The following is a 15,912-nucleotide window of genomic DNA, read 5'->3' on the forward strand; positions in this document are numbered from 1 at the left end:
CTGTTTTCATTATGATACCATAGACGACTTTACTTGCATGTGTGACGACTTTGAAACTGTTGCCATCATTCGCAAAAACATTGCCATCGTATGCATTTACCGACCGCCCCAGGGCACGCTGTCAATCTTTTTAAACTACATTGAATCACTCATGGATTTTGTCAATTCCCGGAAGAGGCATATAGGGATCATAGGGGACTTTATTATCGATCATAACTCTAATAACCCTGCTGATGTTCAACTTCTTGAAATTATGCTTCAAAATGGTTGTGAGAACGTCATTGAACAGCCTACGAGAGTCACATCGAATACAAGTACGCTGATCGACTTATGTTTCACAGATTTTTCTAAGTCTGCTAGTTGCTCCGGTGTACTTTGTTCAGGATTGAGCGATCATCTACCAATTTTTGTAGCATTACCGATCGGAACGCGTACACAGTGCACAAATAATACTATCCGTATCATCAATGACGGCGGTAAATAGACCTTTCATTCACTTGTTGAAAACTTGAACTGGGCGAACATATATAAGGAACCCGATCCATCTGTATCCTACGATATTTTTATGTCCTAATTACAAATTTGTAACGATGCTGCTTTCCCACTCACAACAATTGTTCGGCACAAGAAAGCAAGAAAAGAATGCATTACGAATGACCTTTTCAAGCGCATAAAACACAAGGATAAGACATTCTTCAAACTGATGATATAGTATTATATGCAGACGATACGAATGTATTCTTCTCTGGAACAAATATTAACGAACTTGAAAACACTGCTAACACGTGGCTATTAAATCTTAGTGTATGGCTAAACTTAAATAGTCGAACTCAACGAGAAAAAAAACTAAATTTACGCATTTTGTGCAAAAAACAAGCCAATTGATTACGATTTTAAGCTTCGTTACGGCTCTTGCTACCTTGAGCGTGTCAGCTCCCATTCCTTTCTAGGAGTTAAATTCCATCACAGCCTAGGCTGGAGCGACCACATAGACCACACCCGTGTCAAGATAGCGAGAGCTATTGGTATGCTTTCCCGGCTTCGAGATCGTATACCTTGCTCGCTGAAAAGACAGTTTTATTTCTCTCTTATCCATTCTCGCATCAGTTATTGTCTTCTTATCTGGGGTACCTGTAACAAAACTGACTTAGAAAAAATATCAGCCCTGCAGTCGCGGGCAGCTCGGTTTCTTTTACCTGCAGGAAACAACACAAATAGTTGCTCGGCAAATACACAGTCTCGAATGATCCCTGTGAAAACCATGTATGAACTCAAAATATGTGTGTTTATTTATAACGAAATAAAATCAAATTACATTAATTTTTTTAACACGTACCAAAATAGATCTACTGGTTACAGCTTGCGTCAGACTTCTGTTGTGGTAAATAGGCCTCGTACTAACCACGGAACACAATCAATTGAGCACCAAATCCTGTTGATGTGTAATTCTCATCCGTTTGTAATAGATGCAGCTAAAAATAGTTCCACGCCCAGGGGTTTTAAACGCATCTGTTCGTCTTTGTTTTTGTTTACCGTTGTGTCCTAGACGACCAAATGCTTACTTCTGGTTCCGTTTGATGTAATATTATGTCGGTTCGAACAACCCTAATCTATTGCATTTCTGTATTATTTTTGCATGATTTAGTGTGTATTATTATTTTATTATCTGTATATATTTACAAGAACTGTTTATGATGCGTCTGTTGTGTAAGTGATGGCAAGGACAACCTTTTTTTGTTGTGTAATGCAATACCGCTCCTGCTGCTGAACCCAAGCGAGGACAAGACCCAGTCAGGAGGTTTAGCACCTCCTCGTGGGCAATACCTGTATGTTGCCCAAAGGAGAAATAAACAAAAAAATTTCAAATTCAATTTCAATTTAACTTTCAACATAACTTTCAATCTACCTTTCAACATAACTTTTAACATAACTTTCAACATAACTTTCAACATAGCTTTCAACATAGCTTTCAACATAACTTTCAACATAACTTTCAACATAACTTTCAACATAACTTTCAACTTGACTTTCAACTTGACTTTCAACTTGACTTTCAACTTGACTTTCAACTTGACTTTCAACATAACTTTCAACATAACTTTCAACTTGACTTTCAACTTGACTTTCAACTTGACTTTCAACTTGACTTTCAACTTGACTTTCAATCTACCTTTCAATCTACCTTTCAACATAACTTTCAACATAACTTTCAATCTACCTTTCAACATAACTTTCAACATAACTTTCAACATAACTTTCAACATAACTTTCAACATAACTTTCAACATAACTTTCAACATAACTTTCAACATAACTTTCAACATAACTTTCAACTTGACTTTCAACTTGACTTTCAACTTGACTTTCAACTTGACTTTCAACTTGACTTTCAACTTGACTTTCAACATAGCTTTCAACTTGACTTTCAACATAGCTTTCAACTTGACTTTCAACTTGACTTTCAACATAGCTTTCAACTTGACTTTCAACATAGCTTTCAACTTGACTTTCAACATAGCTTTCAACTTGACTTTCAACTTGACTTTCAACTTGACTTTCAACTTGACTTTCAACTTGACTTTCAATTTGACTTTCAATTTGACTTTCAATTTGACTTTCAACTTGACTTTCAACTTGACTTTCAACTTGACTTTCAACTTGACTTTCAACTTGACTTTCAACTTGACTTTCAACTTGACTTTCAACTTAAATTTCAACCTAAATTTATCTTTCAATTTAACTTTCAATTTAACTTTCAATTTAACTTTCAATTTCAATTTAACTTTCAATTTAACTTTCAATTTCAATTTAACAATTTAACTTTCAAATTAACTTTCAATTTAACTTTTAATTTACCTTTCAATTTACCTTTCAATTTACCTTTCAATTTACCTTTCAATTTAACTTTCAATTTACCTTTCAATTTAACTTTCAATTTACCTTTTATTTTAACTTTTATTTTAACTTTTAATTTAACTTTTAATTTAACTTTTAATTTAACTTTTAATTTAACTTTCAATTTAGCTTTCAATTTAACTTTCAATTTAACTTTCAATTTAGCTTTCAATTTAGCTTTCAATTTAACTTTCAATTTAACTTTCAATTTACCTTAACTTTAACTGTCAATTTCAATTTAACTTTCAATTTCAATTTAACTTTCACTTTCAATTTAACTTTCAATTTCAATTTCAATTTAACTCAATTTCAATTTAACTTTCAATTTCAACTTAACTTTCAATTTCAATTTAACTTTCAATTTCAATTTAACTTTCAATTTCAATTTAACTTTCAATTTCAATTTCAATTTCAATTTCCATTACAATTACAATTACAATTTCAATTACAATTACAATTACAATTTCAATTACAATGAGCTGAGAGAAAATGAAGACTTCATGGCTGAAATTAACAAGATTTCCCGAAAATTGGAGCTCCCTGATTTATCCGATAGCAACGTTGAACATATGCATCGTTTGCCCCCCAGAAAGGACAGAAGGCCTATGGTGATTGTAAGGTTTTCCAACCGAGCCCTCAGGCGCAAATAGTTTGAAGCACGCAAGTGCGCCCAAGAAAAGTTGACCAACATCAGCTTCTATGAAAACTTGACAGCAATGAACAGGCGATTGCTATGGCTGGCGAAGATAAGGGCAAAGGAAAATGACTACAAATTCGTGTGGACTTCTGAGGGTGAAGTGTTTGTAAGAAAACAAGCAAAAGCAAGTGCTATCAGGATTGCAACCGAAAATGACCTGAGCAAGATTGCTTAGATCAGTGACGACAGGTATTTTGATTTAAAAAAATTAAGATGGCGTACCACACGACAACTTCGTTCAATGATCTGGTGAAAAGTAACAAGTGTTTTCTTGAAAAGGGGCTTTCTTTTTTTCATTTAAATACACAGAGTCTGAGGAACAAACAAGATGACGTCGGTACATACCTCTCACAACTACAGTGTTCCTTTGATTTCTTGGCTTTTTCAGAAACATGGTTCTCAAGTGTCACTGATGTTACGAATTTTTCCGGGTACAGTCACGTTTCAGTTTATCGTGAGCAAAAACGTGGTGGAGGGGTGTCCCTATTTATCCGCGACTGTTTTCACTATGATACCATAGACGACTTTACTTGCATGTGCGACGACTTTGAAACTGTTGCCATCATGTGCAAAAACATTGCCATCGTATGCATTTACCGACCGCCCCAGGGCACGCTGTCAATCTTTTTAAACTACATTGAATCACTCATGGATTTTGTCAATTCCCGGAAGAGGCATTTAGTGATCATAGGGGACTTTAATATCGATCTTAACTCTAATAACCCTGCTGAAGTTCAACTTCTTGAAATTATGCTTCAAAATGGTTGTGAGAACGTCATTGAACAGCCTACGAGAGTCACATCGAATACAAGTACGCTGATCGACTTATGTTTCACAGATTTTTTTAAGTCTCCTAGTTGCTCCGGTGTACTTTGTTCAGGATTGAGCGATCATCTACCAATTTTTGTAGCATTACCGATCGCCACGCGTACACAGTGCACAAATAATACTATCCGTATCATCAATGACGGCGGTAAAAAGACCTTTCATTCACTTGTTGAAAACTTGAACTGGGCGAACATATATAAGGAACCCGATCCATATGTATCCTACGATATTTTTATGTCCGAATTACAAATTTGTTACGATGCTGCTTTCCCACTCACAACAATTGTTCGGCACAAGAAAGCAAGAAAAGAATGCATTACGAATGACCTTTTCAAGCGCATAAAACACAAGGATAAGACATTCTTCAAACTGATGATATAGTATTATATGCAGACGATACGAATGTATTCTTCTCTGGAACAAATATTAAAGAACTTGAAAACACTGCTAACACGTGGCTATTAAATCTTAGTGTATGGCTAAACTTAAATAGTCTTGAACTCAACGAGAAAAAAACTAAATTTATGCATTTTGTGCAAAAAACAAGCCAATTGATTACGATTTTAAGCTTCGTTACGGCTCTTGCTACCTTGAGCGTGTCAGCTCCCATTCCTTTCTAGGAGTTAAATTCCATCACAGCCTAGGCTGGAGCGACCACATAGACCACACCCGTGTCAAGATAGCGAGAGCTATTGGTATGCTTTCCCGGCTTCGAGATCGTATACCTTGCTCGCTGAAAAGACAGTTTTATTTCTCTCTTATCCATTCTCGCATCAGTTATTGTCTTCTTATCTGGGGTACCTGTAACAAAACTGACTTAGAAAAAATATCAGCCCTGCAGTCGCGGGCAGCTCGGTTTCTTTTACCTGCAGGAAACAACACAAATAGTTGCTCGGCAAATACACAGTCTCGAATGATCCCTGTGAAAACCATGTATGAACTCAAAATATGTGTGTTTATTTATAACGAAATAAAATCAAATTACATTAATTTTTTTAACACGTACCAATATAGATCTACTGGTTACAGCTTGCGTCAGGCTTCTGTTGTGGTAAATAGGCCTCGTACTAACCACGAAACACAATCAATTGAGCACCAAATCCTGTTGATGTGTAATTCTCATCCGTTTGTAATAGATGCAGCTAAAAATAGTTCCACGCCCAGGGCTTTTAAACGCATCTGTTCGTCTTTCTTTTTGTTTAACGTTGTGTCCTAGACGACCAAATGCTTACTTCTGGTTCCGTTTGATGTAATATTATGTCGGTTCGAACAACCCTAATCTATTGCATTTCTGTATTATTTTTGTATGATTTAGTGTGTATTATTATTTTATTATCTGTATATATTTACAAGAACTGTTTATGATGCGTCTGTTGTGTAAGTGATGGCAAGGACAACCTTTTTTTGTTGTGTAATGCAATACCGCTCCTGCTGCTGTACCCAAGCGAGGACAAGACCCAGTCAGGAGGTTTAGCACCTCCTCGTGGGCAATACCTGTATGTTGCCCAAAGGAGAAATAAACAAAAAAAAAATTCAATTTAACTTTCAATTTTACTTTCAATTTTAATTTCAATTTCAATTTCAATTTAACTTTCAATTTCAATTTCAATTTAACTTTCAATTTAACTTTCAATTTAACTTTCAATTTCAATTTCAATTTCAATTTCAATTTCAATTTAACTTTCAATTTAACTTTCAATTTAACTTTCAATTTAACTTTTATTTACCTTTCAATTTAACTTTAAATTTAACTTTCAATTTACCTTTCAATTTAACTTTCAATTTAACTTTCAATTTAACTTTCAATTTAACTTTCAATTTCAATTTAACTTTCAGTTTCAATTTAACTTTCAATTTAAATTTCAATTTAACTCAATTTCAATTTAACTTTCAATTTCAATTTAACTTTCAATTTCAATTTAACTTTCAATTTCAACTTCAATTTCCATTACAATTACAATTACAATTACAATTTCAATTACAATGAGCTGAGAGAAAATGAAGACTTCATGGCTGAAATTAACAAGATTGCCCGAAAATTGGAGCTCCCTGATTTATCCGATAGCAACGTTGAACATATGCATCGTTTGCCCCCCAGAAAGGACAGAAGGCCTATGGTGATTGTAAGGTTTTCCAACCGAGCCCTCAGGCGCAAATAGTTTGAAGCACGCAAGTGCGCCCAAGAAAAGTTGACCAACATCAGCTTCTATGAAAACTTGACAGCAATGAACAGGCGATTGCTATGGCTGGCGAAGATAAGGGCAAAGGAAAATGACTACAAATTCGTGTGGACTTCTGAGGGTGAAGTGTTTGTAAGAAAACAAGCAAAAGCAAGTGCTATCAGGATTGCAACCGAAAATGACCGGAGCAAGATTGTTTAGATCAGTGACGACAGGTATTTTGATTTCAAAAAATCAAGATGGCGTACCACACGACAACTTCGTTCAATGATCTGGTGAAAAGTAACAAGTGTTTTCTTGAAAAGGGGCTTTCTTTTTTTCATTTAAATACACAGAGTCTCAGGAACAAACAAGATGACGTCGGTACATACCTCTCAACCCTACAGTGTTCCTTTGATTTCCTGGCTTTTTCAGGAACATGGTTCTCAAGTGTCACTGATGTTACGAATTTTTCCGGGTACAGTCACGTTTCAGTTTAGCGTGAGCAAAAACGTGGTGGAGGGGTGTCCCTATTTATCCGCGACTGTTTTCACTATGATACCATAGACGACTTTACTTGCATGTGTGACGACTTTGAAACTGTTGCCATCATGTGCAAAAACATTGCCATCGTATGCATTTACCGACCGCCCCAGGGCACGCTGTCAATCTTTTTAAACTACATTGAATCACTCATGGATTTTGTCAATTCCCGGAAGAGGCATGTAGTGATCATAGGGGACTTTAATATCGATCTTAACTCTGATAACCCTGCTAAAGTTCAACTTCTTGAAATTATGTTTCAAAATGGTTGTGAGAACGTCATTGAACAGCCTACGAGAGTCACATCGAATACAAGTACGCTGATCGACTTATGTTTCACAGATTTTTCTAAGTCTGCTAGTTGCTCCGGTGTACTGTGTTCAGGATTGAGCGATCATCTACCAATTTTTGTAGCATTACCGATCGCCACGCGTACACAGTGCACAAATAATACTATCCGTATCATCACTGACGGCGGTAAAAAGGCCTTTCATTCACTTGTTGAAAACTTGAACTGGGCGAACGTATATAAGGAACCCGATCCATCTGTATCCTACGATATTTTTATGTCCGAATTACAAATTTGTTACGATGCTGCTTTCCCACTCACAACAATTGTTCGGCACAAGAAAGCAAGAAAAGAATGGATTACGAATGACCTTTTCAAGCGCATAAAACACAAGGATAAGCTGTTCGAACAGTTTCTGCGGACGCGTGATATTGCAAAGCTCCAAGAATTCAAGCGGTTCAGAAACAAGCCAAGTGTAGATTCTATTAACATAAGTTCGAAAAGTGCGCAGATAACCCCCGAAAAACATGGAAACAATTCAATGAACTAAACTCTACGCACGTTTCTGGTATACCATTTGAATTAGTTATAAATGGAGCCACTTATTCGGAGCAAAACTTAGTTAACCTTATCAATGATCATCTAGCTAACGCAGGTGCTGGAAACTTTTCATCTCTTTCATTGCCTCACAGCAGTCTGGAGAAATATATAGGGCAGATGCTGCTTGAAAGTGCATTTTTAACGCCCACTTCTGAGGTTGAGATAAACCTTATCATAAACTCGTTCGATAACCGGTCGGCAGCTGGCCACGACGACATTAAAGCCGCACCTATAAAAGAAATTGCCCACTTAATCTCAAAACCGCTCGCTTACATCTGCAACCGCATACATGCTTCGGGAATCTTTCCTGCGAAAATGAAAATAGCTCGTGTCGTCGTCATTCACAAGGGAGGAACATACAGTGACCTGAACAACTATAGGCCGATTTCAGTTTTGCCTCTTTTTTCGAAAGTGATTGAACGTGTCATACACAAACGCCTCGACAACTTTTTTTTGCAAAAAACATCTAATCAACAAAGCAGTACGGGTTCCAGAAAGGAAGATCAACTGAAATGGCCCTCGTACAAATAAAAAATAAAATAATTAAAAATTTTGAGGATAAGCTCTACACCGTTGGAATATTTCTAGATTTTCGCAAGGCCTTCGATTCCATCAAACATCATATTTTGCTAAGAAAACTGTAAATATGTGGAATTAGGGGCATAGCACTTCAACTCATGCGCAGTTACCTAGAGTCGCGTTTTCAGTTCGTATGCCTACATGGCTATAAATCAAACCCAAAGACTGTAAAATATGGTGTACCGCAAGGATCTATATTAGGCCCTTTGCTCTTCTTGATCTATATAAACGATATAGTTAACATTCCTCAAACTGATGATATAGTATTATATGCAGACGATACGAATGTATTCTTCTCTGGAACAAATCTTAAAGAACTTGAAAACACGGCTAACACGTGGCTATTAAATCTTAGTGTATGGCTAAACTTAAACTTAAATAAACTCAAGGAGAAAAAAACTAAATTTATGCTTTTTTGTGCAAAAAACAAGCCAATTGATTATGATCTTAAGCTTCGTTACGGCTCTTGCTACCTTGAGCGTGTCAGCTCCCATTCCTTTCTAGGAGTTAAATTCCATCACAGCCTAGGCTGGAGCGACCACATAGACCACACCCGTGTCAAGATAGCGAGAGCTATTGGTATGCTTTCCCGGCTTCGAGATCTTATACCTTGCTCCCTGAAAAGACAGTTCTATTTCTCTCTTATCCATTCTCGCATCAGTTATTGTCTTCTTATCTGGGGTACTTGTAACAAAACTGACTTAGAAAAATATCAGCCCTGCAGGCGCGTGCAGCTCGGTTTCTTTTACCTGCCGGAAACAACACAAATAGTTGCTCGGCAAATACACAGTCTCGAATGATCCCTGTGAAAACCATGTATGAACTCAAAATATGTGTGTTTATTTATAACGAAATAAAATCAAATTACATTAATTTTTTTAACACGTACCTAAATAGATCTACTGGTTACAGCTTGCGTCAGACTTCTGTTGTGGTAAATAGGCCTCGTACTAACTACGGAACACAATCAATTGAGCACCAAATCATGTTGATGTGTAATTCTCATCCGTTTGTAATAGATGCAGCTAAAATAGTTCCACGCCCAGGGGTTTTAACCGCACCTGTTCGTCTTCCTTTTGTTTAACGTTGTGTCCTAGACGACCAAATGCTTACTTCTGGTTCCGTTTGATGTAATATTATGTCGGTTCGAACAACCCTAATGTATTGCATTTCTGTACCATTTTTGTATATGATTTAGTGTGCAATATTTTATTATCTGTATATATTTACAAGAACTGTTTATGATGCGTCTGTTGTGTAAGTGATGGCAAGGACAGCCTTTTTTTGTTGTGTAATGCAATACCGCTCCTGCTGCTGTACCCAAGCGAGGACAAGACCCAGTCAGGAGGTTTAGCACCTCCTTTTGTCTTGCCTCGTGGGCAATGCCTGTATGTTGCCCAAAGGAGAAATAAACAAAAAAATTCAATTACAATTATTATTATTATTATTATTATTATCATTGCTCGAAAAGCTTGGAGGAAGAAATGAAGGAATTCACTGGAAAGTGCCCTGAAGAGGCCCATTGCCGCTAGCGTCGACGGCAAGCAGGCAGAAATACAGAGAAAAATACGTATTAAAAGAGGAAAGGAAACGTTTTTAACATGTTAAGTAAAAATCACAGTTAGCATGCGCAATGACATTCCTGTTACCAAGCAACAGTAACACGGTTCAGGTGCCAGTCGGGCCTTGGGGCGAGTGCCGCGGCAGAAGCAGTTGTCAGTTTTCGCAGAGACGCCTTACTTCGTAATCCCTACTGGGGTGCGTTCACGTGGGCATACAGGAATATAGAGAGCGGAAATAGTTTTTTTTGAAGTTTTAGCGAAGAAGCTTGCCCGAAAGCACTTTAGATGAGTGTTAACTGTTTTTCTGCTTCGAATGTAAAGAATTTATGCATGGGATTGATAATCTGAGTAGTGGTGGAAGTCCCAGTTGCAAGACAACTTTACTAGGGTGGATAGTTCAGCTAGTTGATGCATTCTTCAGAATACCAGGGCAGTAAGTGTCTCATTCAGTGCTGTAGTAATCTAAAAATGACATTTCTTGAATACAAAATTTACGCGAAAGCTCTCGAAAGCACAACTCATTATTTGTGGTCAATCAGCGCCGCATAACAAAAAGACGTTTTCGTTGGTGACACACTGGTGTGCAACACGCCGACGCCGACACCGACAAAGCCTACACCAGATTTTCTGGTGAACGGGGCTTTAACGCTATATATGGCGTTGAAACCTTAATGCCTTATATTGAATTACACGTGGAAAAATCCTTCAGCCTTTTCTTATTGTCTTATTGTGCTTTTTATTATTCACAGCAATAACAATCTTAACCGAGAGTTACAAAAATTGAATATTCATTTGTTGTCCTGGTCGGCGCATTAGGTCACCCTGTGTGAAGTGCTTCAGGTCCTAGAGCTTATCGTGAGGTGGGCGCGTTTGCTTATGTTCAATGGAAAGCTACTTTATAGTGTTTTAAAGGTCATGAGACCGATACAGACGACCACAGAAGTTTTAGGCTGAACCTAGACATCATTACACTTCACCCAAAAAAACTTCTACTGCAGGCCGAAGGCCTCTCCCATGTCACTCCAATTAACCCTGTGCTTTGCCACCTGCGCCCACCGTATGCCCGAAAAGTTCTTAATCTCATCCGCTCACGAAGCTTTCTGCCACCTCTGCTACGCTTGCCTTCTGTTGGAATCGAATCCGTTACCCTTAAAGACCAGCGGTTACTTGCCTTAGCATTACATGGCCTGCCCAAGCTCATTTCTTCCTCTAGATTTTGATTAGACGGCATTAACCAGCGTTTACTCTCTCACCCAACACACTTTGCCCGCTTCCGGTCTCTTAACGTTACACCTGTCATTTTTTGCTTTCCATAGCAAGCTGTGTTGTCGGTAACTTGAGCCGAACCCTTTTCGTTAGCCTCCACGTTTCAGCCTCGTAGGTGAGTACCGGCAAGATACAGCTGTTGTACACTTTTCTCTTGAGGGATATTGTTAAACTGCCATTCATGATCTGAAAGAACCTGCCATATGCGCTCCACCCCATCCTTATCCTTCTAGTTATTTCCCTCTCATGTCAGCGGTCACTATCCGCCCTAAACAGAAATATTCCTTTACCACTTCCAGCACCTCGCTAGCAATTGTGAACTGCTGTTCCCTTGCTAGAGCGTCGAACGTTACTTTGGTTTTCAGCGTGATAATCTTTTGACCCGCAGTTGTGGTCTGCCTAACTCATTGATCATGCTTTGCAATTCATCTCCTGAGTAACTCAGCAAGGCAATGTAATGAGCTAATCGCAGATTATGTAGGGATACTATATTAACTTTTATCCGCAACTGTTCCCAATTCAGGCCTATAAATACCTCGAAGTAAATAGCGAAAAAAATGGTCAGTTTATAAGAAACTTGGGTGCGAACGTGCAGGAGAAAATCACGTCAAACCTGCCTGATTTTTTTATCTTATTCAAGCCACTGAATATTGTATCCTTCAGTGCGCCACAAAAGTTACGACACCGCTAAGCGTTAATTCAATATATTAATGCAAGCGTGCAGACAGGAGATGCATCTGAACAAACACCATATTTCCACCCAAACTCTGAAGGCCCGAAGTTGTACTCTACAAGCCCAAATTTCGGCCCAAGAAGTCAGCTACCTAAGCCGGTCGTTAGCAGCGACCATCATCGTGGCAGCACTGCTACCCTCGCGCTGGAGAAAGCGAGCGTGCAACAGAACTGCCGTGGACTTACAGCTGTGCGCACACATCGCCCTACTGCTAGCTAGCCTCGTTGCGCCGATCCCCGCGAAACAATTGTGGCTGCAGCCCCAATCTTATGCGACCACAGTTAGCTCCATATATCCTGTCGAAGCCGGTTGACAGCCGTTGTGAAAATTACCACGCGCAAATACTTGCTTCTTTACGAACGCTCTTGAAAGTGAGATAAGCTGGCCCCTCTCACCGTAAAGATAATCTTCACTGATGCTACAAGAGACCCGGCACACGGGTTGTAAACGAAATGTTTGTGCCCATCACTTTTCACGACGGCTGCGCTTTTGAGCACACGTTAATTCTGGTTCAAGTGTCTCTTCTTGAGATGCGGAATGTGTTACATAATAAGGCGCAACGCACTCTGGCAATCTTTTTAAGCTGTGCCTTTTGTCTATCTGCTTTTTTTACATTCGTTTATTGATATGGCGCTGCTGTTGTCGCGCCGTTGGATGTGTGCACTCGCAAACTGTGCTTTCAGCAAGGAGGCATACGTGCAAGCAGCGCAGTTCTCACATGTTTGGCTCTTTTCCTTGCTTTGTGACTTGCGTCCTTTCGAGCTGCTGCTCGCTGCTCTTCCACGCTCACTCTCCCATCTATTGTGCAGCAACAGAAACGCGAACTTCTTGTCGCGCAGAACTCAGAATATGAGTCCACTCGGCTGTATGATAATTTTTACGGTCTCCTTTCGCCTCTCTTCTTTGGTAAAACTGTGAGACTTTTTGCTAGGCTAATAACTGTGCAGTCTACGTTACCCTTGCATACAGCGCCCGAGCGGTAAACTTAACTGCAGAAATATCGGCACCTCATTCCAGCTTCTAGCATTCAGACGTAACGCTTGTGCCGAAGTAGGGCCACAGAGATCTGCAAGGCGTCTCCTCCTTTTGCGCACGATAGTACACTCTAAACACGAATGCCCCCATATGGGAGTAAGAAGGGAGTAAGCTGTCGTCTAGCCCACTCCCTTTCATAAATAGAGAGTTTTACTCCTTTCTGTTTAGAGTGTACGCTCGGCTCCCGCTGCCACAAGCACCGAGAACATGGCGTACTCGTCGAGATTCTAAAATTGCCGAAGGGGGCCGGCAGTGGTTCAGGGGTACTCCGCTACATTCATGAACGCCGTGTTCTTTGTGGTAACGACGCAGCAGCGCGCATGGATGAAGCACAAATTGCGGCTGATGATGACATGTCGGAGTGAGCAGAGCGGTGCTCAAGCGCTTCGTGGCGAAACAGCGTCGCTCTTCACCGTTGCCAAGTAGCATGTCGGCGCCAACGAGGCGCTTCTGCGGCAACCACAAATGAGTGTCTCTGCCATGAGTGCTTGCGGCGACCCTCGGTCATGCAGCTCAGGGTTTCCCGGCGAGAAGGCGAAAGTGAGTCAGATGTCTCATATGCGTTATCGTCAGCCTTGACCACTGCTTTCATCCACTGTTTACCTACTTTCATTCATCATCCATTACTTTCATTCATCATAGGCTATTTACCTACTGGAATTTCCCCGCGCTAGCGATAGGAATGCTGAATGCAGTAACAGTAACTCCATGCAGTAATTCTGTATAAAAATTATGAGTTAACACAATATTATGCAGAACCAAACGTTTCCGTTGCCCTCTCGTGTAAGGGGAGAATTGCTTGGGTTTCTCTGAGAAAACCATTAAAAAACACAGCAAGAGCCTACTATAGGGTATCAGTGAAAAATAAATGAAAGTTTAAAAGAAAAATGCGACAACCTAGTTAAGTCTAGAAAACTTGATTGACACTTATCTCAATAGGACTTCTGCTTTACTCACACGGGATGAGGAGAAAGGGCATTGCCAATTGAGTATTTTGAGCAGACTTCGCGTGCCGCGAACAGCTTGTCCTATTATAGCGACAAGAAATTTAAATGCATTCCTCGGCCTTTTTGGTCGCTCGGCAGCATTTCGCCGTGCGATTTCCACTCCCGCCGACTGGCAACTTTCAAAGCCTGTATTTCGGGGTCAACACGAACGCTGTCTGTTTGCACAGGCCGGCAAAAAGACGGGAGCCTATGGCCCGGTCGATGGGAGGGACTGCTTTCCATAGTTCAACGCTTGTGAATGCAGCTCGTGGACTCATTCGATTTGGAGTTAGGCTAAAAGAAAAGTTGAGACAGCTACTCAAGAGAATGGCAGTCACTGCGTTCACTGCGTGTTTCTGAAGATTTATCAGCATTAGACGGGCGCTCTTGGCCCCGAGTTTGTTTTCTATTTTTTAGTCCACTTCCCATGCGATGCTCAACTACAGGTATGCAGTTTCAGGACAATAAGAACACTGTACCAGGAATTATGTACTTTCATAAAGTTTTGTACGTACAGATCTCTTTAGGCAGAACTGCATACTCCTTTGTCTTTCGCAGTATATTATACTGAGACACCGGCAAACGCTGACTTGCCGCCTCTTATTCGGGCTCGGCTGCGGGTGAGAGACATCTGAACATACATCTCGTAGTGATCCTTGTTTGAAGACTGTTAGCTCTTACTCATCAAGTTTCGAGATTTCGTGGGGTCTGTTACCACCCTTGATCCCAGCGCCATCTGTGGCAGCAACTACTCATCACGTTTCGAGATTTCGTGGGGTCTCCTACTACCGTGAGATAAAAGCGCCATCAGTGGCTGCAACTAAAAAACAGCGTATCTCGCATTGAGACTTGTAGCGCCATCTACAACATCATTGTAGAAACAACCACCTGCCGCATGCCAATGATGTCGTCACGGTCTAATATGGTGGATAGAGGTGGAACTATGTGAGTATGACGTCAGGGGACGCAAAGGCGGCATAGTTTCGGGTTCTCGAACCCAAGATTGTGGCCATTGAGAGAGAGAGTAAACTTTATTGTTCCAATTGAGAGGCTTGGTTGTGTGCCCGGAGACTGCCGATGTCTTCCAGGCTGAGCGTGGTTGGCGCCCCTAGTCCAAGGCACCACTGTCCCTGACCATCCGGCATGCGTGGCTCACTAGGTCCCTTTGGATCTTAAGCTGGCTGCTGGTTAGCCGGTCCTCCCACTGCTCTGCATTTGGGTCTTTATTATTTCGGAACGCTACATTGTGTGTACATTCCCATGTGATATGATATAACGTGGGGGTTGCCCCGAACCACGGACATGTATCCCTATACTGCTCTGGATACATCTTATGTAGGACATGAAGGTTGTAGAAGGTCCCTGTTTGGAGTCTTCTCCAGCATGTCGCCTCGTATTGTGTTAGCTGAGGGTGTGGCTGGGGGTATTTGCGCCTTCTGCCTTTAATGAGGTTGAGGATAGCTGCGTACGTGAGCTCCACCGTCATCCCCGGGCCGTCCGAGGCATTTGACGCACCAGCTCGGGTAGTGAGCTCGCGAGCTAGCTTGTCTGCCTTCAGATTGCCTTTGATTCCAGCGTGTCCTGGTACCCAGTAGATCCTATGTTGGAGATTTTCATTGGTTCGCTTTTTTTTCAAGAGTATCTTTAGTGCTTTCTTATTGATTCTTCCTGGCATGTAGCGTCTGCACGCTTCCTGGGAGTCAGTTAAGATTGTGAGAGATTTGTTAGTGCGATAGCCCT

This window comes from Amblyomma americanum, chromosome 6 (assembly GCF_052857255.1).
Source record: "Amblyomma americanum isolate KBUSLIRL-KWMA chromosome 6, ASM5285725v1, whole genome shotgun sequence".
NCBI classification, from domain to species: domain Eukaryota; kingdom Metazoa; phylum Arthropoda; class Arachnida; order Ixodida; family Ixodidae; genus Amblyomma; species Amblyomma americanum.